Source organism: Mustelus asterias, chromosome 15 (assembly GCF_964213995.1).
Source record: "Mustelus asterias chromosome 15, sMusAst1.hap1.1, whole genome shotgun sequence".
Lineage (NCBI taxonomy): Eukaryota > Metazoa > Chordata > Chondrichthyes > Carcharhiniformes > Triakidae > Mustelus > Mustelus asterias.
Window position 1 is genome coordinate 45,408,575 of NC_135815.1, and position 27,364 is coordinate 45,435,938.

General features: G+C 41.9%; 1 protein-coding gene across 3 annotated transcripts in view; it reads right to left on the bottom strand.

Annotated features, from left to right (window-relative positions):
- Positions 1-27,364, bottom strand: part of nrxn1a (neurexin 1a) — a 1,876,664-nt gene that overhangs the window by 352,115 nt on the left and 1,497,185 nt on the right. The window lies entirely within an intron of this gene.

The window sequence follows — 27,364 nt, forward strand, 5'->3', positions numbered from 1 at the left end:
CATGATTATAAATCATTATGTCTCCAATGTTTGCCTGTACTGCATGACAAGATGAAGATTTTGTGGGGTATTGCCATTTCTCTCCAGAGTATCAAAATATGCCACGTGATTAATTTATTTAAGGGTTTACCATCATTGTATATTCCTAACAAGACTCCAGAACAATTTCTAGAAAGAATATTTATTTTATCCAGATTAATTTCTCTTTATGTTCAGCAAACTTAAAAAGCTGATAGGTTTTTTTTAACCTTCCACACACAGTCCCTACCTCCCCCCAGTTACTCCATCTGCACTCTCTGCCCCTCAACACGGGCGTGCCTTCTTAGACTTGATCATTTAGAAAGGGATTCCCTGGCCTTCCCCGCGGTAAGGGTGCGCCTTCGGCAGGGCCACAAGATCCTGTCAGCGTGAACAGCCGGAAAAGTCCGGCCAAAGATGTCCTCCCGAAAGTCGCAGAGTGAGATTGAATGTCTTCCCACGGAGGCAAGTTTGGAGATGGCAGGGGGGACTGTTTGATCAGGTGGGAAAGTGCTTTCCCGACATATACTGAGTCACAAGGTAATGGCTCAGAGTAACATATGGATCAGCAAAAATTAGGTACAGGGTAGAAGATAGATCAGCAAGGTTTTGGTGCATGATCTATGGCCCATACCAATTCCTCATCGATGTGCTGTTCCTTGGCATCACGATCCAGAAACACAGCAAAGGTTTTCACATGTACCCTGACAAACCCAGCTCTATCTCACCACCATCTCTCTCAATCCCTCCACAACTGTTAAATATCAGACTGCTTATCCAACATCCAGTACTGGATGATCAGTAACTTCTTCCAAACTCAGCACAAGGAAGACTTAAGCTATTGGGTAGATTTTGACAAGATTGTTGCAACCCTGATATCAGGCACAATTCATGGCCAGGAACCCGGAAGTGGCCACGGCAGCCGAAAGCAGCGATCTTCTGAGAGGCAGCCAATTAATTGGACGTTCGCCCTATGCCAAAATCAACAAGACAGAGGTGCCCTCTAAAATAATTTTAAGTGTGTAAAATATAAGTTTGACCTAAGCTGCCAGGCTACCACTGTGGAGGAGTACTCTCTGACACCTGACAGCTGGACTTCAGTCTTAGTCAAGGCCAATTCTCCGTCAGGAAGATCCCAAGAGCATCACTAATTGGGATTAATTGAGCATAATTAAATACCCACCGCTGCTGGTGCCAGTCAAACCAAACCCTCCTCTGCCAAGATTGGTGGCTCCCTGACGTGAGATTCTGTTATTTTTCTCCTGGTCCTGCCTCAAAACCTGTCTCCTTGGGACAGAAAAAAATCAGACAATTGTTTTAAGTCCCTGCTACAATCTTCATTCCCTAGCTACCAACTCCACCCCTCTCTGCACCAAATGCCTGAGGCTGAACCAGATGGTTCGCACCCTTGATGTCATATTTGATTCCAAGATATGCTTCCAACCGTAAAACCACGACCATCATTCCACAATTGGCTGCTATGTCTTCAGCTGCCAAAAGCCCAAAGATGGAATTTCCACTTTACTCCTTTTTGTCTCACTGCAGGATCAGGCCAGCAGGTTTTTGAATTCAGTGATGTTTTATAAGTGTTGAGCATGCAAGGTTGAAAAGGAGTGCAATGTGGTAATTGGGCGGGATTTTATGGCCTTGTTCACCCCAAAACCATAAATTCCCACCCATGGTCAACAGACCTTCCTATTGTCCACCCTTCGCCTGCTCCAATTCCCATGGCGGGCAGGGCGGTAAAATTCCGGCCATTGAGTCTGGAAGTGAAAAATACATACATGCAGGGTTTACCTGGCAGATTCTAAGTGATGACCAGGAAATGAAGTCAGAAGCACATCCTAGAGTTGAACAAGATGCCAAGGCATGATTCAACCTGAGGCAGTAGCCATGGAAAGGGATGGACACCCTATTTTCCATTCCATCGTGGTTCTCACTGCTAGCGGGCCTGGAGAATTTCCACCATAATTTATGTTGAAGGGAGCAACAGACAAGCACAAGACTGATCCATGAAGAATTTTCTGAAAGTTAGAATTCGTGATTTCAGTTTTGGGTGCAGGGGGCAGAATCTCCAGCCTCATCAGACCACCAGTGGGAATGCTGATGCCCAGCTAAATAGGGCATCGGTCAAAAAAAAATCATAGCGGGCAGCAACCCAATAACCATGCAAACCTGCTGTCATACAATTAATGGGTTTGACAGACCATTCACCAACCCCAGCCCCACCATTCACCCGCCTCTTCGGTGGGGAATGCATTGGGTGGGCTGTGGTGCTGGTAATAACTGGCATAGGCCTGGCATGCTAGGCCCTAAGGATCCAGGGGAGCACCGCCAATCTCTCAGCAAAGAGGGGCATTCTCTCCACCCCCCTCCCACCACTCAAATAACATGTCACACCCCAACCCCTAACAGTACGCAGGCATGAATGCGACCCAATCCCCCCTCAGCCCCCCTCCCCCTGAGACCCCTGCTCATGCCTCCTCCCCCCTCAGACCCTCAGTCAGGTCCCCCCTTCAGGCCATGCGCCTTGGCAGTGCCAATGGTGCACTGTCCCCTAGCTCCCTGGCATTGTCCCTGGCCTGACACTGACACCCTTCCAGTATTTTCCTATTTCCCATTGGCGTAGGCACTTAGTTTCAGTTTGGGTGAATTGCGCCCAGGACCTTTCTTGTACAGACCCACAATGGAAAAAGAAAATGGCACTTTGAGCCCCCAGAGAAACATTTTCAATTGCAGTGGTATCTCATGACTCCTTGAGCTGTTGATGAGTATTCGGTGGGCACCAGTGCCTTTCGTATTCCAGTGCCACATAATTCAATATACATGACTATTGATGAAGTCAGAGTTGCAGTCAAGCCCATCATTCTGAGGCAAGTTTATTCTATCAAGGAAAGAATGCCTGGATAAACAACAACCTGACTGCTCATTAAGGTTGACAATGAAAAAAAACATAATGTAATAAGTCTAGAAAACAGGATCACATGGCACAGTGTATGGGCATAATCTTACCAGCTCTGAAAATTCCTGAGTGTCAGGATGACATCATGGCCCAAACCCGATGGTGGCCCAATCTGTCTGGTCTGCGTGATCTTCTTTGAGATGAATTAAATTAAATGGCCAATGCTGGAGCCCGCCAGTTAGGGACAGTGGGTGGGCTTGGCAGGCTGGAGAAGCTGTTGGAGCATCCGCACCACTGGGTGGCTGCAAGCCCCACTGTGAGGGTGAGTGAATCAACATAGGTCATAAAACAAGGAGGCATCTCAAGATAGAGGAGAAGTCTTCTGAAAATGACTTAACGTATTAAATTTGGTCATTGCTGTCAGTCCATCATTGTAGAGGGGCAGGCCCTTCCACAGCTATGCCTGTGGCAACATCAGTGGCCCTCTGGCACCCGGAGCTCAAGGAAGGAAGGAGTTTTTGGGGACCTCACTGGCACACCTCCACCCACCCTCCCACACTCTTCCCGACACTGCCCCCCTCCACCCCCCAGCCCCCCACCCCCACCACGGGCTGCCAAGATACTACTTTGCCATCACCAATCTGCCCCAAAGTGGGCACTTAATTGCCACTAATTGGCTAACGGGTGTCATTCTTGTCCTGCCTTCAGCAGGATCACTCAGTGGAGGAAATACACCAGAAGATGAGCTGACAGTGAACTTCCAAAACTTCTTGCTCTCCTGACACTGCATGGCTGATAAGATATTGCAACAAGCAGGTAAATTCACAGAAGCAGCTTTCAGCTGTGGCAAAAAGTGTTTGTTATAGATTCCAGAATAAACACATGATAACAGCTCATCTAGTTGGTCATTTTGAATGAAACTAGATGGGAGGAACATGGAATAAAGAAATTAATTGAAAATATTATGGAGGCACATTTCCAACTTCAGCATCTCTGCAACGAGTATTGATTCCCTTCCCTGCCAATTATAATCATAGATCTCTTCATGCTTAAACTAGCATTGCTGCATTTTAAAATGTAGGCAATTCCAGCACAGTAAATGACCATTTGTTCCTTGTTGCCTGCAATGAATTTAGCCCCAGATCCCTTTATAAATTTGTTTGTGGGATGTGGTAATCTCACTTCTATTGCCCATGTCTAGGTGGTGGTGATATCCTCACATGTTCATTTAGATTACTATCAACAGAGTGATGTTGATAATTTATAAAGCAGAGGGAGTCAGGATAATGCAGAAGCCCTGGCTAATGCACTGGGGACATGGGTTCAAATCCCACCAGGTAGCTGGTGGAATTTAAATTCACTTAATAAAAATCTGCAATTAAAAGCTAGACTTGTCAATTCTAGTCCCACCATCTCTTTGCTCAATATCTATGTTTTCCCAGTTCTGATGAAAAACCATTGACCTGAAATGAACATACATACAAGAAATAAGAGTAGGCCATCCAGCCCTAGAGTCCAAGACACTATTTAATAAGGTCATGGCTGATCTGATAGCACCTCAAACCTGCAATCCACCTACCACTAGTAACCTGTCACCTCCTTGTTTACCAAGAACCTATCCACTCCTGCCTGAAAAATATTCAAAAATTATTCTTCTACTGCCTTTTGAGGAAGAGAGTTCCAAAGACTCATGAAACTCTGAGTGAAAAAAAATTGTCTCACCTCCATTTTAAATGGGTGACCCTTTATTTTTAAACAGTGATCCCCTTGTTGTAGATTCTCCCACAAGAGGAAACATCCATTCTACATCCAGCCTGTCAAGACTCCTCAGCATCTTATATATTTCAATCAAGTTGACTCTTACTCTTCTAAACTCCAGCAAATTTAAGCCTTCATTAGACAATCCACCCATTCCAGGTATTTGTATGGACACCTTCTCTGAACTTCCAATGCATATACATCTTTCCACTATTGGTGACCAATACTGCACACAATACTCTAAATGTGGTCTCACTAGTGCCATGTACAACTGAAGAGTAATCACCCTATTTTTGCATTCAATTCCCCTCACAATAAATGATAACACTCTATTAGGTTTCCTAATTACTTGCTGTACCAGCATACTGGCCTTTTGTAATTCGGTCACACAGAACTCTTTGCATCTCAGAGCTCTGCAATCTCTCACCATTTAAATAACATGCTTCTATTTCATTCTTCCTGCCAAAATGGACAATTTCACATTTTCCCACAATATTTCCATTTGCCAGGCCTTTGCTCACTCACTTAATCTATCCATGTCTCTTTGTCGCCTCCTTATGTCCTCTTTGCAACTTACTTTCCTACTTTTCTTTGTGCCATTAGCAAATTTGGCAACCTCTTCAATCCTTTCACCCAAGTCTTTTATATAAATTGTAAAATTTGATGTCCCAGCACTGATCCTGTAACACAGGATTCATTATCTTGCCAACCTGAGAAAGGCCCACTTATGCCTATTCTCTGCATCTTGTTAGCCAGCCAATCTGCTATCCATGCAAATATGTTACCCCCCCAAATGACATGAGCTTTTGTTTTCCATAATAACATTTAATGTGGCACTTCATCAAATGCCTTCTGGAAATCTAAGTACGGTATATCCAGTGGTTCCCCTTTATCCAGAGCACAGTTTATTTCCTCAAATAACTCCAATAAGTTGGTTAAACATGATTTATCTTGCACAAAACCGTGCTGACTCTGCCTGATCACTATGAGCTTATTCAAGAGACCTACCATAACTTCTTTATTAATAGTGCCTAACATTTTCCCTATGATACATGTTGAGTTAACTGGCCTATAGTTCCCTTCTTTTTGTCTTTCTTCCTCTTTGGCTAATAGAGTTACATTTACAATCTTCCAAACTAAAGAGACCTTCCCCAAATAAAGGGAGTTTTGGAAAATTAAAAACATAAGGGGGAATTCTCCGGCCTCCCAGCTGTGTGTTTCTCGGTGGCAGGAGGTGACGGGATTCTCTGGTACCGTCACTGTCAATGGGATTTCCCATTGATGTCACCCCACGCTGCTGTAAAAGCCATGACAGAGGGTGCACTGCCAGAGAATCCTGTCGGTGTGATTTGCCAGAGAATTCCCATCACTCTCAGATCCACTCCTCTCTCCTTCAAACTGAATGTAAAATTTAATCATTTTGTGGTCGCTATTACCAAGGGATGCCTTCACTATGAGATGCTTAATTATTCCCATCTCATTGCACATCTCGTCAACTTTGTTTCTCTCTCCATTGATAGTGCCAGATCTGCTGCATTTTCTGTTTTTATTTCAGATTGCCAGCGTTCACGCTAGTCCACCTTTTGGGTATAATCTATTCCTGGGCTCATTCCAACAGGGCACTTGGAAAATCATAAGGTTAGGTTAGGAAGTGTCAACATGGATTTATGAAAGGAAAATCATGTTTCATAAATCAGAGTTTTGAAGGATGAATAAGGGCAAACCAGTAGATGTAGTATATTTGAATTTTCAACAAAGTTCAATAATGTGCCTCACAATAAGTTATTACACAAAATCAAGGATCACTGGATTGGGGGTAACATATTAGGGTTGACTGACTGACAGAAACCGAGACTAGGAATAAATGGAACATTTGGATTTGGAAGAAGGAACTGAAGGCACTGTTGCTAAGTTTGCAGATGATACAAAGATATGGAGAGGGACAGGTAGTATTGAGGAAGTGGGGGGGCTGCAGAAGGACTTGGACAGGTTAGGAGAGTGGACAAAGAAGTGGCAGATGGAATACAATGTGGAAAAGTGTGAGGTTATGGACTTTGGAAGGAGGAATGGAGGCATAGACTATTTTCTAAATGAGAAAACGCTCAGGGAATCAGAAGCCCAAAGGGACTTGGGAGTCCTTGTTCAAGATTCTCTTAAGGTTAACGTGCAGGTTCAGTTGGCAGTTAGGGAGGCAAATGCAATGTTAGCATTCATGTCGAAAGGGCTAGAATACAAAAGCAGGGATGTACTTCTGAGCTGTAATATGCTCTGGTCAGACCCCATTTGGAGTATTGTGAGCAGTTTTGGGCCCCATATCTAAAGAAGGATGTGCTGGCCTTGGAAAGGGTCCAAAGGAGGTTCACGAGAATGATCTTTGGAATGAAGAGCTTGTTGTATGAGGAACGGTTGAGGACTCTGGGTCTGTACTTGTTGGAGTTTAGAAGGATGAGGGGGGATCTTATTGAAACTTACGGGATGCTGCAAGGCCTGGATAGAGTGGACGTGGAGAGGATGTTTCCACGAGTAGGAAAAACTAGAACCAGAGGGCACAACCTCAGACTAAACCACATTTAGAAAATAGTCTATGCCTCCATTCCTCCTCCCAAAGTGCATAACCTCACACTTTTCCACATTGTATTCCATCTGCCACTTCTTTGCAACTCTCCAAACCTGTCCAAGTCCTTCTGCAGCACCCCCTGCTTCCTCAATACTACCTGTCCCTCTACATATCTTTGTATCATCTGCAAACTTAGCAACAGTGCCTTCAGTTCCTTCTTCCAAATCCAAATGTCCCATTTATTCCTAATCTCGGTTTCTGTCTGTCAGTCAATCTTAATATGTCACCCCAATCCAATGACCCTTGATTTTGTGTAATAACCTATTGTGAGGCACGTTATTGAACCTTATATTGAAAATTCAAATATACTACATCTACTGGTTTGCCCTTATTCATCCTTCAAAACTCTGATTTATGAAACATGATCCTTTAAAACAGGGATGAGGAGGAATTTCTTCAACCAGAGAGTGATGAATCTGTGGAACTCTTTGCTGCAGAAGGCTGTGGAGGCCAGGTCATTGAGTGTCTTTAAGACAGAGATAGATTCTTGATTAATAAGGGGATAAGGGGTTATGGGGAAAAGGCAGGAGAATGGGGATGAGAAAAATATCAGCCATGATTGAATGGCGGAGCAGACTCGATGGGCTGAGTGGCCTAATTCTGCTCCTTATTTTTTGAATAGGTTGTAAGGAAAGGAGGAATGCAAGATCAGAATTGGGTCTCACTTATTTACAATCTATATTAACAGCTGAAATGAAGAAACTGAGTGCAATATATCCTAGTCTCCTGCCAATATAAAGTTGGGAGAGAAAATAAATGGTGAGGAGGATGCAAAGAGGTTGCAAGGAGATATAGACAGCTTTGGTGAGTAGGCCAAAACATGGCAGGTGGAATACAAAGTGTGAAGATACCAACTTTGATAGGAAAAATTAAAGATAGTATTTTTTATAGTGAGAGACTGGAGAATGTTTGCATTCCTAGAGACATGGGTGTCAGTTGAGTTTTGGCTGAGGTTAAAGAGTTTTCCATCTTGGCAGCATTTAATAGTCATACCAGAGGGCAGTTATATTTGAGCTGAATATCCACTGTCAGGTAGGTTGTAAATTGTATGGGAGCTTTGCTCAACAGCGGTCCAGATGTGAGGGCATCTGTTTCAGATCTTCCCCTCAAGACAATTCCAGTCATGTCATCATGAAGCACTTGCAGGATTCTGAATAAGTTTTTTGGATATCCAAATGTTTGGAGCACAAAGCATAGAGCCTTGTGGTTGACTGAGTCAAGTGCTTTGGTCAGGTTGATGAACACAGTGAATATTTCCTGGTATTCAAAGGACTGCAGCAGTTCAAAAAGGCAGCTCACCACCACCTTCTCAAGAGTAATAAATGCTGGCCTAGATAGTGACACCCATATCCTATGAATGAATGAAACAAAAACAAAAAATAGTTGCTTGCTATGCTGTTGAAGCTTTTCATCCTAATCAGTGAAAGATGGAAGAATCAGAGAATCCCTACAGAGCAGAAGGAGACTATTCGGCCCATCGAGCCTGCACCGAAAACAATCCCACTCAGGCCCTATCTCCGCAACCCCACGTCTTTACCCTGCTAACCCCCTGACACTAAGGGTCAATTTATCATGGTCAACCAATTGAACCTGCACATCTTTGGACTGTTGGAGGAAACCGAAGCACCCAGAGGAAACCCACGCAGACACGGGGAGAACGTGCAAACTTCACACAGACAGTCGCACGAGGTCAGAAATGAACCCGGATCCCTGGCGCTGAGAGTTAGCAGTGCTAACCACTGTGACACCGTGCCTCACATGAAGATGAAGAGCTTAGACAGCATGGTTGAGATTCTATGGCCCCGCACACCCCAACAACGAAAATTCCCCCAAGCTCAATGGACCTTTAAATGGTCCGCCAAAGTTTCTCTCTCACCCATTACGATTCTCAGGGCGAGTGCAATGGGACAATTTCGGCCCATGTCTCTCCTCTCAGAAATATTCATGTTCCTGGAGTTTTTCTCAACATTTCTTTTGGATTTGTCTGGCTACAAATACCATATCAGAAGTCCCTCTGTAAGGTCTCAAGCCACACTGTGTATCTGGGAGGATTTCCTCAGCTTCTGGAAGTAGGCAATTCAGGAGAATGAGTGTTAGGATTTTCTCTGCTTTACACAAGAGGGATATACCTCAATAGTTTCCTCAGCATGATTTCATTCTCTTTTTGAAGATGTTTACAATCGTTGCATTTCCAAAGTCAAGAAGAAGTTTGTTTTCCTTCTAAACCCATAAGATGAATGCATGGATGTGAGCTTAAACCCATTTTGGGTACTCAACAAATTAAGGAATATGGGGACAGTGTGGAAAGATATAATTGAAGCAGAAGATCAATTATGATCTTGCTGAAAGGCCAAGTGGCCTACGAAGCTTCTACCTCTTATGTTCTTATAGTTTTTACATTTTCTGAGACCTCATTCTGGTATCATTGCTCTTATAGTGAAGCAAAATAAGACTGCACAGAATATTAGAGATTCAGTCATAAGAGAATCATCATAACATTCTGGGGGGAAGAGTTTGATTTTATTCTTCTTGCTATAATCTCAAAAGCCATAGAATGCACAGAATCCCTACAGTGCAGAAGGAGGCCATTTGGCCCATCGAATCTGCACCGACTCTCTGAAAGGGCATCTTAGCAAGTCCCACCCACCCATCCTATCCCCATAACCCCATGCATTTACCATGGCTAATCCACCTAACCTATACATCTTTGGACACTAAGGGACAATTTTTACCATGGCCAATCCACTAAAACTGCACATCTTTGGACTGTGGGAGGAAACCAGAGCACCCAGAGGAAACCCACGCAGACATGGGGAGAACGTACAAACTCCACACAGATAGTCACCCAAGGCTAGAATCAAACCTGGGTCCCTTGTGCTTGAGGCAGCAGTGCTAACTACTGTGTCACAGTGCCCTCTCACTTTATTTTGCAGTTACAGAACCACCCATGTTAATGGATTGATGCATCGTACTCACCTGGAGCCTCTCGGGAGAGACAATGGCAGAGCAGCACACCTGTGGGGAATCTACTGAGGAGAGAATAGATCAAGACCCAAGCTTGGGGCCTTCACTCACCCGGAGATCATGGAAATCATAGAAACCCTACGGTGCAGGACGCCGCCATTTGGCCCATCGAGTCTGCACCGACAACAATCCCACCGAGGCCCTATCCCCATCACCCCACATATTTACCCCATGAATCCCTCTAACTTACGCATCCCAGGACACTAAGGGGCAATTGTGCATGGCCAATCAACCTAACCCGCACATCTTTGGAATGTGGGAGGAAATTGAGGAAACCCATGCAAACACAGGGAGAATGTGCAAACTCAGCACAGACAGTGACCAAGCTGGGAATGGAACCCAGGTCCCTGGAGCTGTGAGGCAGCAGTGCTAATCACTGTGCCACCGTGCTACCCTGATAGTTAGGAATGCCAGCGACTGGATAAGAATAGATCAAGACCCAGGCTTGCGGCCTTGAATCACCTGGAGACAGTTGGGAGAGGCAGTGGCAGAGCACTTCACTTACCTTCAAGAGTCAGCACACAATGTTTGAAAAAAAATCAGAGACAGCAAAGGAATGCTGCAAGTTTATTGGTTGATGAGTAACTGCTGTTAGGGACTGTCTGTAAATGGCAATGTCGGTAGTCACTGCTATTAGGGTGCATGTGTAAATAGTTGCAAATTTGAAAAATGTATTAAAAAATAAATAATCCTTCAGTAGCTTTCTTATAATTAATTAAGAGATGCAATCAGTGGGCAAATAAGAAGCTGGTGAGTCTGCTGTATAATCTTATTTTTTTTAAGTGTTAAAGTTTACTATATTACTAGAGTTTAAATTAATACAGTAGGTGATGGTGAGAAGATAAATTAATTAATTAAAAATAAGAAAACAACATGAAAAATGATCCCCCAGCCAATCAATCACCAGCTATTGCCTACCAGTCTGAACTACATCTATATACTTCATTCATGGCCAGCTGTTGATATATTTTTCTCTGTCAGATTTGACAATCTGTACATGTATTAATCTGCTAATCGGAATAGTCCTCAGCACAAATTATTAATAAGTGTTAATAAAAAATATCCCAGTTCACGGAGGGCAGCAGTGGTGGCACGCTTGGCTGATGTACATTCTCTTGGCATACTTTGCCTCATAAGTTGCCAACACTAAAATCTATAACTCATTATGTGGAATGCTTTGGAATTGATTACAAATTGAAATTGCTTTCTTCCCCCAGATCTGTAGCAAGATATGGTCACTGTGGACAATAAAGTAAACATTGTCCCAAATAAAACATCTATGGCTATTCTCCTTGCTTCTTTATTTCTTGATCAAATATGCATCAGTTATTTGTTTCAAGAAACATTGCAGAGAGTTAGAGTCAATCTGTATCAATAATAAATTTATGGTATGTTTTTGCAAATTATAATTTCCCTGTTAGAAATGTGAATGAGGTTTTGTCCACCAGTTTAGACCCTGCACTGTCTCTTTTCGGTAAGAACCATCACATCGTGTTCCAATCAGGCACTTGGCAGGCCAAAGGTGGACCTTCTCCTGGAACCAAGTCAGAAGTCCTACCTTCTGAGAGCTGCCTGCAAATCAGAGGCTGACAGCTCTATCACATGGCATTGCCACCAGGGAGGAAGTGGCTGCTGCAGGCCATAGATCATAATTGCCCATTTAATGGCCTTAACTGGTCATGGATCAGGAAGGCCGTCTTTCCACTGGTGTGTCTGCCATTGATTTAATTGGGGCAGAACTGGGAAGGCAGCGGGGTATCAACCCCTCCACCTCCCACTTCCTACCTGATTAAATCCCCCCACCACCAAACCTGCCTTGGGGAGAGCACAAGATTCCACCCATTGTATAAAACAACCAGGTAACATTTAAATTAAGTAAAATTGACTCAAAAATAGGAATCCTTTTTTGACACAATTGATGTAATAAAGAGAAACAGATTATTGACAATTGAATCTAAAAATTGCAAAATAAATACACCTTTCTTATCGGATGTCGGAACCATTATATTGATAATCTCGAAAGGTTTAGCTACAACTTCATTTTTATTAACCAAAGGGTTTTCTGATGCCATTGTCAGCTTGGCTCAGTGGTAACATTTCAAACTTCCCAATGGATTTAAGCAAAACTCTTCAGTGCTGTATTATCAAAGGTGTTGGCCCCATCTGCCTGTTCAGATATATGGAAAAGTTGCATGACACTACCTGAAGAGCAATGGGGAACTTTCCAATTGGCGTGGTCAACACTCTATCTACCACTCACAAGGCTAAAAGAAGATTAATTGACCATTCATTTGCTCAATGTGGGACTTTGCAATGCAGAAATTGGCTACCAAGATTTCATACACAATAACAATAGCAGAGAATCTCAGAATCTTTCAGCACAGAAAAAAATCATTCAGCTCTTCATGCCAGTGATTCCACTCTCTTGCTCTTTCCCAAAGATAATCTATTGATTGTAAAGTACTCTGAGACATTTTGAGTTTAGAACAAAATGTTAAACAATGGCACCATCTTTATTGACACCAGTATGATAATACATAGAAGACTATCACTACAGTATTCCCCAATTGAAAGGCAAACTCAAATTAATGAAAACCAGGCTGAATTTAGGGACTAATTTCAGGGGGAAGTCTCTTGCTCATCTAAATTTACTAATTGTTTACCTGTATGCTTTTTTACATAAAATCATAGTTCCAAACTTTCTGTTGTCAATCCCTAGTGTTGGTATGATAGGATGGGTTCTGAGCCAACTCACTGTTATTGACATTTTAAATGTACAATTGATTGACAGCAGCCAAGAATACATGATGAGATTTGTCTGAGTGCCCAGACATCCATTATTCTGATGAAACATCTGAGCCAAAGGGAAAACATTGCTTGATTGACAGTTCTGGCTCTCTGATCTCTGCTGGCATTTGTACAATGCTTATTAACACAATGTTGAGAGGGTTAGAGTGCTTCTAGTTCATTTATTGATACTTCAAAGAGAGTGGATGGTTGACAATTTTATTGTCCATAGTGAAAGGACATTTTTAAAAGCATGGTGGAAAGTAATGAATGAATGCTGTTTTTTTTAAAAACACATCCTATTATCACAATAGGATTCATTGGTTCTAAAGTGCATAGTGGGTCAATGGGCATAGAAGTGCCTTGGCTTGGCATTGGGGGTATGGGGTGCATAGCTAGACATAGAGGATAAAGGATAAAGGTGGGGAGAGAGCCTTTCCGTTTTTATGGGGTGAGTGGAGGCATGACTTGAAAAAAAGGCCATGGGAGGCAATGGAGTTGGGTGGCGGGACATTGCTTGGTATAGAGGTATGGGCAGCCATGGAAGTGGGTGGTAAAGGCGAGAGGTCCACAGCACCAAGATGATCCCTGTCAGCCCCTGAACATTTTTTTAAAAGTTTATTTATTAGTCACAAGTAAGGCTGACATTAACACTGCAATGAAGTTGCTGAGAAATTCCCCTAGTCGCCACAGTCCGGCATCTGTTCGGGTCAGTGCACCTAACCAGCATGTCTTTCAGAATGTGGGAGGAAACCAGAGCACCCGGAGGAAACCCATGCAGACATGGGGAGAACATGCAAACTCCACACAGACAGTGACCTAAGCCGGGGATCGAACCCAGGACCCAGGTGCTGTGAAGCAGCAGTGCTAACCACTGTGCTACGGTGCCACCCCTAACATGCCTCTGACCTCCTTCCAGGGTTGGTTGACTCAACTGCAGCCTGCACCCGACCCCACCAATGAAGAACTTGCCTCTTTGGGCACTTTTTCCCCCCCAAGGTGGACAAGCTGAGCTAGAAATTTTCCTGACTCCCGCTATCCAGCCAGGGCTTCTGAAGTGGTCTAGAAACCTACTTAGTTATATCAAACTGCTGCAGTTCAAGGAGATGGCCCTTCACCAATATCTAAAGGTAATAAATCCCGTTGTTTCCAGTGACACCCATATCTTGAGAATGAATAAATAAAATCTCTCAGTTGCATGGTTTGGATAATTTGCGCATGTAAAGATATGTGCATGTTGGCAATAATGTCAGAGTACTGCATGCGCAAACATCTTGTTACATGTACCTAATTCTTGCCACTTAGTCTGAATTTCAAGGTGGAATGGCAAGCATATACCTCAGAAGAAGTGAAATGTTTTTGAGGTAAAATAATTTTATTCCTTTCTCAGAGTTACAAAGCCAATGTGCAGAATGGTCAGGGCATGTCTTTAATCCATCTCCTTGCTCCAAAACACAATTCAAATTTAATATAATTCACAATCCCCACAAATGAAACATACTGAATCCAAGTCGGCAAGTACAGGAATTACACCTGATCTCATCTTGATCCTACACTTGATCTTAGCCAAAAATGAGGCTCATTATAATCTCAGGAGATAAGTGCAGATAACTATGCATTTGCATGGTGTGGTCAGATATGCCCAGCAATCCAGCATGGGTTTACCCCCTCACACATAGATATTCCAAAGTTTGAAATTTTAACCTTTATCTTAGCAAAAATCTTCCAGATTTTCATTTGTTTTTCTATAAATATACTGATGCTCTGGCAATTACTTTTATCTTCAAAATATTCAAAATAGTTTGAATAATAATTATTTAGAAACACTTCAAAAACTCTGAAGAAAATTTGGAAGATCTATTGAAAGTAATTAAAACATAATAAATATTACACGTAATCTGGAGGCAATTGTACATTTAACGAGCTGTGAATGAATTTTGTCTGAATATTTGGGCATTCAAACACAGATAGAATGTCACAATTTAAATCTTACTGGTTAGTTTAGCATTGTGATGGTGTCCAAAAGTGAGAAGACCAGCAGAATGGATGAATCATTCCTCACTCAAACAGATGTGGTGAAATGAGTTAAGGAATTTTAATGCAGTTACCAAGAGAGATTTGGGCTGGAATTTTCCCAGCCCACTGCACTGCTCCACAGAGGCACAGGACTGAGGACCCCCTGGGAGGTTGGGGCCGATCTCGCCACTGCCCTTTGTGCAGTGCCAGCATGGCAGTATCAGCCTGATACCCTGGCACTGCCCACCGGGTACCACGGCACTGCCCACTGGGTAGTGCTAAGGGGCCGGGACCAGAGGGGTAGGGCAAACTGGGAGTTGGGCCTATTGGGAGTAATCAGTGGTGGGAGCCCCATTGCCACTCTGCAAGTGGGATCAGTGTGGGGAGTGAGTGAGGGGGCGATCAGAGCTGGCCATCGCGGGTGGGTCAGGGCTGGCCATCATGGGGGTAGATCAGGGCTGGCCCGTGAGTGGAGGGTCTGGTATGCCAGCAATCGTTGGGGAGGTGGTGGTTTGGGAAGGCCGGCGATTGCGAAGTTCCGGGGAAGGAATTGGGGAAGCCATCGATCAGAAGGCTGGCGATTGGGTGGGGGCAGTGCGCATGCGCCGATCTCCCCACTGACAGATCAGCGCATGCACAGTGGCCCGTTCAGCACTCTGCTGCCGGCCTCTCGGGCAGGATGAGGCCTGCCCCCTACTTTTCAGCATGAATCACTCTTTGGCATTCTGCATTGCACAGAGTGTCGGAGATTCATCCAGTTAGTGTGTCCAAAAAACGGGCGGGAAATTCTCCCATTTTCCCACCCATTGGGCACTTAGTTTTGATTTGGGAGACACCCGGCCATGTTCTCAGAATAAAGTTGCAAATAATTTAGCACCAAGCTGAGAGAAGCAAGGTGTGGTAAATAGAAATGAAGCGTTGACCTTTTGAGGTTGAGTTATCAGGCATGAATAAAATCATTTTTACCCTAATTCTAAACAACAACATGCTCCATGCTGTTATTGTCTGAAAGGAGGAAAAATATATACATTTCCCTCACATAGTTGGCCTTTCAAACGGCTGATGGTCCACAATTCACAATAAGAAAGACATGATAATAGGAGCATAACAAAATTATTCAGCTGCTAATGAAGTTCATACGGAAAAATGTATAATTGAATAGGTTATCATAGTTTCTGCTTGGCATATCATTTGTTATGCTCTTCTTCCTTCCAAAGCATGAAGGAAACCAAGCAGCAGAACTACAGGGCAAGCTAGAATACCATACAATCGATTTCCATCAATAATACCAACGATGGCGCAGACCTAAACAGTGATCCAACAGTTTTAGTACATACATGCATACCAACAAGGTTAGGGGAGCTACTGCATTTTATGACAATCATGTTCTTCAGCCAGATTACTTCCAAGTTTTTCTGAAGTTTCAACACTGGTACATCATTTTACTGTTTGCATTCTACACCCCGATAAAATTATACAGTTTAATATTAAGTGTCTCACTCATTTGATGATTAGATATGTGCAATGTTTTACAGTCTACCTCATGTCCCTGTGAATAGTTTCTTGATATTATCAACGTTAGGCAAAATCAGAATCATCAGGCACCAACACTGATAGCTTGTTGCGAAGAAAACTTTCAAATAGGACAAATGCTACCAACTCAATATTTTGTATCTGACACATATGTGTTAAAAATAATGGCAGATGATTTTCAGTAGTAACAATGAGAAGAAGCTTAACCATTCATCAAATCCTGGACAGGAGTATGGTTTGCTAAATAGTTTAAGTCAGTCTGACTTCAATAGTTTTAATCAGCAGGATGACTCAAACTGCAAACTCACAGGTGGGGGAAGGATTCGGGTGGTGTTTACAGAGGCAGGTAGTTTCAGTCATATGAACAGAATGACTGATCATATAGCAGCACTCGTCTGGATAAATTATTTTACAATGAGGGTGATCCTGAGCACATGCTGCCCATCCATGCAAATGCCAACAGGGACTTAAGATGCGGAAGTCGCAGATCTCACCGGCGAGATTGCAATCTCGGATCTTCTTCACCACTTGCTTGTGAAGCTTAATGCCCATAATGGATGTGAACCTGCTTGACATAAATTTCAATACATTTGAATCTCATTAACACACACCCCTTGCCATATATTGACACCGCGCTGAAGTGACATTAGGCCGGCATGGTTTACAACAGGTTCATCTCGATTTGAACCTATCATGGGGCTCTCACTGGAGGCACAAAGGTAAATATAGTCCTTGGGAGGGAGGGACATGGCCGGGCAGTGGCCTGGCACTGCCCCTTGGCACAGGTTGGTAGTGCAAGAGACAGACCCCAGCGGGAACATCATAAGGGAGAGCATTCATTTGAATGTGGTGATGTGTGAAAGCTGACGGAGGAACAGGGAATGCCAGTGATGGCCTTAGGGTGGGGTGGGAGGGGAGAGGATGGGCCTAAGGAAAGGGGGCCCGGGGGGCGGGGGGGGGGGGGGGGGTGCATTATTGGTGAAAAATTTACACCTTGTTCAATAGGTATAGGTTTTTTGCTAACTTCACAATTATTGTTAAGCACTATTAAGCATTATTATTAGTCCTGAACAAAACTCATTTTATATTTTTGCAAATTTAGGTTTCTCAATTATGACACAAAATTCCATATATTTTATTTTTTTAAGTTTATATTTCATCTTTTATCTTAATCCAATCAAAAGCATATACTTTGCAATTCAAGAAATTAAATTTAAGGTGAAGGATAATCAGTATTTTTAACTTCCTGACTTATTATCTATAAGAATATTTTAATGTGACTTGGCTACTTAACCTGCTTGCTAAAACATGACTGTTGCTGCAGACTGGGCAATCCTTCTGACTTGATTCCAGATTTAAATTGCTATTAGGAAAGGGGAAATCAACACTGCAGAGATTTCCACTTTTTTGTAGGCAGTTTTCTTTGAGATCAGTGATGAATGTCATTGCTTCATCGGTGATTGCAAAATGCAACCCATTGAGTAGCTCCACACAATTAACCAAAGTTACCTTAGAATGTTATTCTGGAGGATATAAATATTCCTTCGGAAGTTTATATTGCTCAAATTTAAAAGTTTGTTCTCCTGTATTTCTTTGATCACCGTTGGTCAGATACTATTACTCAATCAAGAGAAATAGCAAGTAACCTGTTCCTAAGCCTCTACAGATGCCCCTCTGTTGCTGCATGTGTGCAATAGTAGATTCATTCAATTTTCAGTGCAAGTGAAAAATGCTGTGTCCCTTCCTCAAGGGAAGGATCATCATGATATTGTGCAGTACTGGACCATAATACTTCAGAATTGTAATTTGTAATTGTAAACATTTCCATTTCTGTTCCAGGGAAAAACAGTGATCATCTTACTGGGTCTAAAAAAATAACTTTAATGACCATAATGTAAAAGCTTGGACAGGGTTTACAGTATTTGTACACTTAATGAGCAAGATTTTACCCCCAGCATTTAGGACTCTGACTAAGGTCAAATAGGAGTCAGAGACACGCACTCGATGAGAATCATTCACCGGCAGTGATTTCACCGAAATTGGTCAATTAATGGTTAGAATGCGGGCTAGTCATCCAATTAAGGCTCTCGAAGATGGAAGGCCGCTAGGAAGCCCTGCAGCTCTAAAGAAGCAGAAACATGTCTTCAGAGGTAAGAGAGAGAGAGATACAGAGGTCAACTCTATTCTAAGGTGCCCTCTCTCTCCAACTTGTTTAACTTTAGGATAGAAACTTCCCTTTGTATCCAGACACCATTGTGAAGAAGAAACCCCTTCACAAGATTGCCTGCAGCTACAGTGGAGTAAGGAAGGAGGAGATAGCCTCAAAGCATGCCTGGAGCACTGCGCTCCCCACCTCATATCAGCCAGTCAGAGGCTGCCTCCGGCAGCTAGCCTAGTCCCTGGCGCTTTGTGAGACCCAAAGGTCGACTGGAAAATTACAGTCAACCTCTGTCAGTATGCTTTAATAGCTGTAAAGAGCCCTATATGGCTATCCACCATTGCAGGCGGGTGGCCCTGCTGCCTCCCCAGCCCGTCTTCAGGAGAATAGTTGAGAAATTCTAGACCAACCTACCTCTGTGCCCAGCCCCATGAGGACCTAAAAATCCATTCCAATATCACTGATTCATCCTAGTTCACTGCTAAAGCAATGTCACTGTATGGATGTTCCCAGCATTACGTGATTTACATTGAATTTTCTGATTTCAATGAATTTTGTCAACAGACCCAGGCCATTTCCAATAAGCATTAAGGAGATTACCTTTGTCTATGCTGACAATGACACAAGTATAGGGAGGGAATTAAGTGGTGAAAAGGACATAAGGAGGCTGTAAAAGGATATAAGTAGCTTATGTGAGTGGGCAAAGATCTGGTAAATGTCATACAATGTGGGTAAATGTGTGTTTGTCCATTTTGGCAGAAAGAATAAAAAAGAAACATATTATTTAAGTGGTGAGAGATTGCAGAGCAGTAAGATTTAGAGGGATCTGCGTATCCTCGTGCATAAATCACAAAGGTTGGTATGCAGGTAAGCAAGGAATTAGCAAAACTAACAGAATGTTTTCATTTATTGTGAGGGGAACTGAATATATGAGTAGAGAGGTTATGCTTCAGTTATACAGAGCATTGGTGAGGCCACATTTGGAGTACTGTGTACAGTATTGGTCGCCTTATTTAAGGAGAGATGGAAATCAGAAGCAGCTCAAAGGAAGTTTGGATTAATGCCTGGAATGGACAAGTTGTCTTATGAGGAAATCCTCTTCCTCAAAACATGGTTGAGGCAGAGTCTTTGAATGTCTTTAAGACAGAGGTAGATAGATTGTTGATAAATAAGGAGTTGAAAGGTTATCAGAGGTAGGCAGGAACGTGAAGTTAAGCTTAAAATTAGACCAGCTGTGATTTTATTAAATACAGTAAGAAGTTTAACAACACCAGGTTAAAGTCCGACAGGTTTATTTGGTAGCAAAAGCCACAAGAATGTGCGGCTTTTGCTACCAAATAAACCTGTTGGACTTTAACCTGGTGTTGTTAAACTTCTTACTGTGTTGACCCCAGTCCAATGCCGGCATCTCCACATCATTTTATTAAATGACAGAACAGGCTTGAGGGGTCAAATGGCCTACTCCTGCTCCGAATTTGTATGTCTGTCTGTTGATCACCTCAGTTTCTAACTGTGGTGACATAAACAATGAAACATTAAAAAAAGCTAATACTGTAGCAGATTTAGAATAAACAAAAAAAACCCTCAGCTGTCTTAACCTCATTGTATGTAATGCGCAAAAGGGCAAACCTTCAAGTTTCCAACAGTAAAGCCCAGCATTCTCACAATACACGCTTTGCTCAATCTGATTAATTTTTTGTACCATACTTACCGCATTATTGTCATTTACCCTCTATAACTTAATTGTTTTCTAAATTTCCTACTAATTTATAATTGGATTAGTAATATGGTTGCCCACACACAATGTAGGTCTTATCTTTAGAGAGGAACACTCTCAAAGGAAGGAACATGCAACCTCAATGTCATTCACTGCATGTTCTATTACATTGTAACCTGCAGCTGTTTCAGCATGCAGACTTGACCTGGGTTCCATTTGATGATATAGGGCCAGATTCTCCGACCTCACCCGCAGCTGGGATTCTCCAGTCCCACCACAATAAATGGAAATCTGGCTGAGCGCCAAATTCTCCATTCTCGATGGCAGCAGCGGCAGTGCAGGAATGACCGGAGAATTCTGGCCTTAAATTTAAAGAATATAAGTTTATGTATAGATAACTCATTGGGAAGAATGTGGAAGTGCAGCATTTCTAACATAGCTTATCATTCACAGATTGAAGAACTATCGAAAGGGCAAAATTAAAACTGACCGTTTTAACATAAATTATCCCAAATATTTGGGATAAATGAATAGACTGGATCATAGGTTGAAGTAATGATGAAAAACTCTTGTTTCAACTGAAATTTCAGTTTGTCTCATTAACTTATTCTTTGGTAAAGTAATTTCAGTTCTTTGATCCCAAGGTCCAAAAATGATGGGTTGGATTTAACGCTCCCCCACTGGCAGGTTGAAGGCGAGGAACTTGTTAAATCCAACATTCAGCTTGCCTGTCACCTTCCTGTCTGCCCCAACTGCAATTATACCAGTAGTGGGGAAGGCATTGGGCCCATCAGTGGGCCAATTAAGACCCTTAAATCAGCAATTAATGCCCACTTAAAGGACCTATCGTACCAATGCCAGGGTTCAATCAACAGGAGATGCCTTGCCAAGTGGCCAGCCTAGCAGATTTCTCTGTATGGGCTGCTGGTGGGAAGGTGGGGTCTCTCATTAACAGATCTCCAGGACTTTTCAGTGGCCCTCCTCCCAAGGGTTTAACTTCCCTCATTTTCCCCATCAATCCATGGTCCCTCAAACCCAGCGCTCTCTCACCCTCACCAGAATCTGCCAGCTTGGCTCCCATTGTGACCATGATGTGGAGATGCCGGCGTTGGACTCTGGTAAGCACAGTAGTAAGTCTCACAACACCAGGTTAAAGTCCAACAGGTTTATTTGGTAGCACAAGCCACAAGCTTTCGGAATGCTGCTCCTTCTTCAGGTGAGTGGGAGTTGTGTTCACAAACAGGGCATATAAAGACACAAACTCAATTTATAAGATAATGGTTGGAATGCGAGTCTTTACAGGTAATCAAGTCTTAAAGGTACAAACAATGTGTGAGTGGAGAGGAGGTTAAGCACAAGTTAAAGAGATGTGTATTGTCTCCAGCCAGGACAGTTAGTGAGATTATGCAGACACTACGACAACAGATGAATGAACACCGCTCGACAATCACCAGGCAGGAGAGTTTTCTTCCTGCCTGTTGGAGAACACTTCAGCAGTCACGGGCATTCAGCCTCTGATCTTTGGGCAAGCGTTCTCCAGAGCGGCCTTCGCGACGCGCGGCAACGCAGGGTCGCTGAGCGGAAACTGATGGCCAGGTTCCGCACGCATGGGGACAGCCTCGGCCGGGATCTTGGGTTCATGTCACACTATCTGTAACCTCCACAACTTGCCTGGGCTTGCAAAATCTCACTAACTGTCCTGGCTGGAGACAATACACATCTCTTTAACCTGTGCTTAACCCTCTCCACTCACATTGTTTGTACCTTTAAGACTTGATTACCTGTAAAGACTCGCATTCCAACCATTATCTTATAAATTGAGTTTGTGTCTTTATATGCCCTGTTTGTGAACACAACTCCCACTCACCTGATGAAGGAGCAGCGCTCTGAAAGCTTGTGGCTTGTGCTACCAAATAAACCTGTTGGACTTTAACCTGGTGTTTTGAGACTTCTTACTGTCCCATTGTGACCCCAGGCGTACCTAAATGATGAAGCACCACACATTTGAAGCGTTGGACAGCTGCCTACTTTGATTGGCCAGCAACTACCTGAGGTGGGGTTTCCTGTCCTTGAGGTTTGGAAATCACACCTTTAGTCTAATAACAGACAATTAGCTGTCAAATGGCTGTAGGGCAGACAATGATCGTTTTGGTGGGCTCCCCCCTCCCGACCTTTTAGCTGGGATCTGGGGAATCCAAAGCTCTGTATAATTCTGTCTGGAATGACTTCTTTCTAAAAAGTTGTAAATTTGGAAATAGATGAGTGAGAAGTTACGTGGAGGAAAACAAATGCTGAGTGTGCTATCAGTAAGTTTTGCCCTAAATAACGAGCATGCCACCTCACCACTATTAGATATGAGGAGATCAGCATTTCATATGCACAACTTGTGTCTCATTTAAACTATCAAAATTACAACTTTGAAAATTACTAATGAACTTCATCATACAAATCAGATCCATAAGGGCCTCAACATATGACATCAACCTTTAGGACAGTACTGACATGAAAGTATGTGAATGATACAATTAAACAATTGCACACCAGGGATTCAGTCACAGTTTGGTATCAACAAAATCAATAAATGACGGGATAATCTGCTTATGGTGACATTGGTTGATGTACGAGTGTTGACTAGGTCATCAGTATTAGTACCATTGGATCTTCTAAAGTAACTGGCAGATCGATTGAAATTTTCATTTTCAAGATGGCAGAGAAGGGTTGCCACCTTTCGTGCATCAGAAAATTTCATCCAAAAAGCCGTCAAATTTGCACCGGTTACTGATAAAAAATGTCATAATCCCAAGTTTTGATTATTTCATCAACTAGAGCAATCAGGAAATTGATTTGAACGTCATCTTTTTTCTTTCTATCGAAACATATTTCTCAGTGTATTTAGGAGTGTCAACCTGGTAAATTTTCATGAAAACAGATGAAAATCGGTTTATCACCAAAAAGAAGTATCTAAGAAGAGGAGTGTCCAGACCACCACCTGTGAGTAACCCAAAATAAAAATCACCGAAAATTATAACCAATAATGCACAGAATCATTTCGCAAATTAATTTGTGTACACTTGAACATTTATTGGTAAATTAGATACTTTTCTTTATTTGAAATTTTTTTTTAAAAATGTCTGTGTAACTAAAAAAAGTGTGCAATTTGAAAAGCTTTTCCTAATCCTAATCAGTGGAAATGTGCAACCTCAAACTTGGGGCACAGCCAATTTTGTGGGTGGGGTCTGATTTGGCAAATTTAGTCTTAAATTGGTGTAAAATACGATAGAAAATGTGAGTGTAATTGTATTTTGTAACTCACATTTAAAAAGTTCTAATTATTCGCACTGGTTTGTGCTCATAATACTGGCATGTAGCAACATGAACCCCATCCTGTATTTCCAACAATGCAGCAGTTCCTCAGTGATTCACTGAAGTGTAGCTTGAGATTTATGTGCTCAAGTCAGGAGAGGGGTTTGAATTCCCAATATCTAACTCAACCAAGCTAACAAAAGAATCCTCTTTCATGGAATTTCCATTCCCAAATGTTACACGCCTATTTAAGCTGCATCTGTTGAACTTTTTGGAGAAAAATCTTCCTTCTTCTGTTTTCCTAAATGCATGAAACATTCATTTAAGTCTAGTCCAAATGCATCATCATTTCTCACTTCCCAAGTCACAACACTGTGGCAGCAATTGCAATTAAATGAATTATGGAATATGGTTGCACATTGCCTCCACTTTATCACCATCGGGGTGTCATTTGAAACGTGCATGTAACCAATGAAATTGTTCCTAGCCTATGTCCCCAGAGTCTGTCATAATAAGCGCCTGGGTTTCAGGAATGTCTTGGCAAATATTGGCTGCTACATTTTGATTAAGGCAATTAATCAGTGCAGAAACTGGCTGGAAACAACTAAAATATTGAATTAATATGATTTTAATCTACTTCAAACCATTTCCTTGGGTTAGAGCTGAATATATATTGAATGATTTTTAAAAATGGATTACTGCACATAACTGATTGGCTTTAATTAAATTACATTTAAACAGTTATCTTTAACTTTTAGAATACTGAATTTCATCTTAGCAATTGTCTTCCCCTAGTGCTTGCTGTGTTGCTACTCATGATAGATGGATGTTTCTTTCATTACTGCCTTAGTAATGTTGTTTTTGAATATTTGCTATGAAATAAAGTTGGTGATACTTTTTATATTACTTCTTTAAATGAATGACAGGCATTATAATTTATAGAACAAATAGCTCTAATAATATACAAATAGCAACTGCTTCTAAAGATCATTTGTGCCAATAGACAATCACAAGGTTTTTAAATAACCAATATGCTTGGTGAGACACTTGAAATACAGTTAAAATTCTGCTGGTTGCGTCTGTTACTTTGTATGTTTCCATTATTATGAAGAGAGTAATATAAATTTAAAGCTGCAATTTTCAACTTTTCTTCCCAGCATATATAATAAATTAAGGTATTCAACAATGTAGAACTGAAATACGCCAGAATGGGATACCAATTCCATTGTCAACTGAAAACTAATAACTATTTTGGGCAGACACTAATAAGTGTGAACTGAGCACAGCCATGTTGGCAGGAACATTCATCCTGTGTGAATTTGTACAGTTCTATAATGCTGTTCAAAGTGGAAAAAACAACTAATGCTTTTGGAACCTTAATGGGATTTTGTCATTATATGGAACAAATCATTGTAAAATACTTATTTGTAGAGGTCATGTTTGGTAATTGAGAAAGATTAAGAGAATTATTTTTTGGTCTTCATTAAACGTATGAAAATTGAGTTGCAGGAGGTAAAACAATGTAAATATATTTAAATCCTTTTGGTGGAAGCACAATACATCAAATACCCTCTTACATCCTCACAGCATATTACAATAACATTCTCTTCCCTTCTTAAAATTGTGCAGTGATTTCAGAAATACTGTGTTTTACTTGTAGAATATATTGTATAATATAATATGATAATATGATATTAAGGAGCAAATGATTTTTATACTGCTCCAATATTCCGCAACATTTTTAAGCAACTCAAGCATGTGATAAGGCCATGAAATGTGAAAAAAATCACCATTTGCAACTTAATCACATATTGAACATTATTTGAGTTGTTAAAAACAATTGGCGAGCTTACAGGAAAAAGTGAGTCGGCATAAATGGGTTTTCTTTTGGTTGGCAAGATATATGACAAGTGGTGTACGACAGGGATTAGTGCTGGGGCCTCAACTTTTCACAATTTATATAAGTGCCATGGAGGATGGGATTGAAGATATGGTTGATAAAATATTCTGACAACATAGGTAGAAAAGTAAATTGTGAAGTGGACACAAGGAGGCTACAGAGGTATACAAATAGGTTAAGAGACAAAAATCTGGCAAATGTGAAATTGTCCTTTTTAGCAGGAAGAATAAAAAAGGAGCTTTTTATCTAAAGGGTGAGAGCTTGCAGAGGGATCTGGGTGTCCTGGTGCAAAATCACAAAAGGTTAGTATGAAGGTACAGCAAATAATTAAGAAAGCTAATGGAATGTTATTATTCATTATGAGGGAGGTTATGCTTCAGTTGTACAGGGCATTGTTGAGACCACTTCTAGGGCCATGTACAGTATTGGTGTCCTTATTTAAGGAAAGATGTAAATGTATTGGAAACAGTTCTGAGAAGGTTTATTAGACCTATACCAGGAATCGGTGGGTTGGCTTCTGAGGAAATGTTGGAGAGGTTGGCCTTGTATCTACTAGAGTTTAGAAGAGTAAGAGGCTACTTGATTGAAACCTTTAAAATCCTGAGGGGTACTAACAGGATGGATGTGCAGAAGATGTTTCCTTTTGTCAGATAATCTAGAACTAGAGGTCACAATTCAAAAACAGGGGTCACTAATTAAGACAGAGATGAGGAGAAGTCTTTTCTCTCAGAGTCTCCAGAACTCATTTCCTCAAAAGACAGGGGAAGCAAAGACTAAATATTTTTAAAGCAGAGTTAGGAATTTTGATTAACACAGGGGTGAAAGGTTATCGGGATAGGAAATAAAGTGGGGTTGAGGTTACAATCAGCCATGATCTTATTGAATGTTATTGAATGGCAGAGCAGTCTCGAGAGGCCGAATGGCCTACTTTTGTGCCTAATTTGCATGTTCATATGACCATACAGCCCGACAAGCCTGCTGCAACATTGAAAATGATCAGGCCGACCTTCGACTTCAACTCCATTTTTCCCCTCCACTTCCCATATGCCTTGAAAAAGAATAAGTGTTAGCCCAGGCTTCTTATTTCACATTCTACAGTAGCACAAATCTACTGTAAGTTGGTCAGGAATAGAGCAGTAGCTGATCAAATTTGGGTACGTGATGGATAGCCTGGGCCCACCTAACCTACACATTTTTGTACACTAAGGCATAATTTAGCATGGCCAATCCCCCTGACCTGCCCATTTTTGGACTGTGGGAGGAAACCAGAGCACCCGAAGGATACCCACACAGATATGGAGAGAACATGCAAATTCCACAGAAGCAGAAAGGATATTTCCCCTAGCTAGCGGGGTCTAGAACCAGGGCTCACAGTCTCAGGACTGAGATGAGGAAGAATTTTTTCACTCAGAGGGTTGTGAATCTTTGGAATTCTCTATCCCAGAGGGCTGTGGAGGCTCAGTCATTGAGTATGTTCTACATGGAGATTGAAAGATTTCTAGATGGTAAAGACACCAAGGGATCTGGGGTAGAATGGGAAAATGACATTGAAGTAGAAGATTAGCCATGTTCTAATTAAATAGCAGAGCAGGTTCGAGGGGTCAAATGGCCTAGTCCTGTTGCCAGTTCCT